Source organism: Orycteropus afer, unplaced genomic scaffold (genome assembly GCF_000298275.1).
Source record: "Orycteropus afer afer isolate SDZICR_OR568_19922 unplaced genomic scaffold, OryAfe1.0 scaffold00011, whole genome shotgun sequence".
Classification (NCBI taxonomy): Eukaryota; Metazoa; Chordata; class Mammalia; order Tubulidentata; family Orycteropodidae; genus Orycteropus; species Orycteropus afer.
This window is the reverse complement of record NW_006921598.1, coordinates 16,351,465-16,352,506: the sequence shown is the minus strand read 5'-3', so window position 1 is coordinate 16,352,506 and position 1,042 is coordinate 16,351,465. Positions and strand designations below refer to the sequence as shown.

Sequence of the window (1,042 nt, the reverse complement as noted above, 5' to 3'; positions counted from 1 at the left end):
CCTTGGAAGCAAGAATGGCCAGACTTCATCTCACCTACTTTGGTCATGTTGTCAGAAGGGACCATTCCCTGGAGAAAGATGTCATGCTTGGTAAGGTAGAGGGTCAATGAGAGAGGGGAAAGGCCTTCAATGAGATGGAGTGACATGGTGGCTGTGACGATGGGCTCAAGTATAGCAAGGATCATGGATCGGGCAGTGTTTTGTTCTGCTGTGCATAGGGTCGCTATGAGTCAGAAATGACTTGAAGGCACCTAACAACAAATAACAACAAACTGTAAGAGATTAAATTCCTGTTTGTTAATGTCATCCACTTGTGGTACTTCTGTTACAGCAGCAGTAGAGAACTGAGACAGTTGGTGATTAGTTTTTCCCTCTAAAGAATGATGATGGAACCTGGATCAGGATTGCATTTTATCTGTAGATAGCTTTGGGTAGTATTAACATTTTCACAATGTTAACTCTTCAAATCCATGAGTAAGGTATTCCATTTATGTAGGTCTCTTTTGGTTTTTGTAATGGTGTTTATTAGTTTTCTTCATATAGATCTTTTGTGTCTCTGGTGAGATTTATTCCTAAGTAGTTCATCTTTTGGGTGGTTATTATAAATGGTATTGTTTTCTTGATTTCTTTTTCTGAGTTCTCTCCATCAGTGTAGAGAAATGAACTCATTTTTGTACATTGATCTTTTACCCCACCACTTTGTGAAATTGTTCTATTAGTTCCAGTAGTTTTCTTGTTGAGTCTCTGGGATTTTCTATTTCTAAGATCATATCATCTGCAAATAGAGATAGTTTTGCTTCTTCTTTGCAAATTTGGATGCCTTTTATTTCCCTTTCTTGCTCTAGCTAGATATTCCTATACAATATTGAATAGGAATGGTAATAAAGGCATCCATGTTTGGTTCCCATTCAAAAGGGGAATGTTTTCAGTCTCTGTTGAGAACAATGTTGGGCACTGGATTTGTGTATATGCCCTTAATTATGTTCAGGACTTTCCCTTCTAATCCTATTTTTCTGAGAGGGTTTTTTTTTTTTTTTTTTTT

The 1,042-nt window shown here is 37.1% G+C and overlaps 1 protein-coding gene across 1 annotated transcript in view; it reads right to left on the bottom strand.

Annotated features, from left to right (window-relative positions):
- SNAP91 (synaptosome associated protein 91) overlaps positions 1-1,042 on the bottom strand; it is a 185,205-nt gene that overhangs the window by 28,157 nt on the left and 156,006 nt on the right. The gene's annotated exons all lie outside the window — the stretch shown is intronic.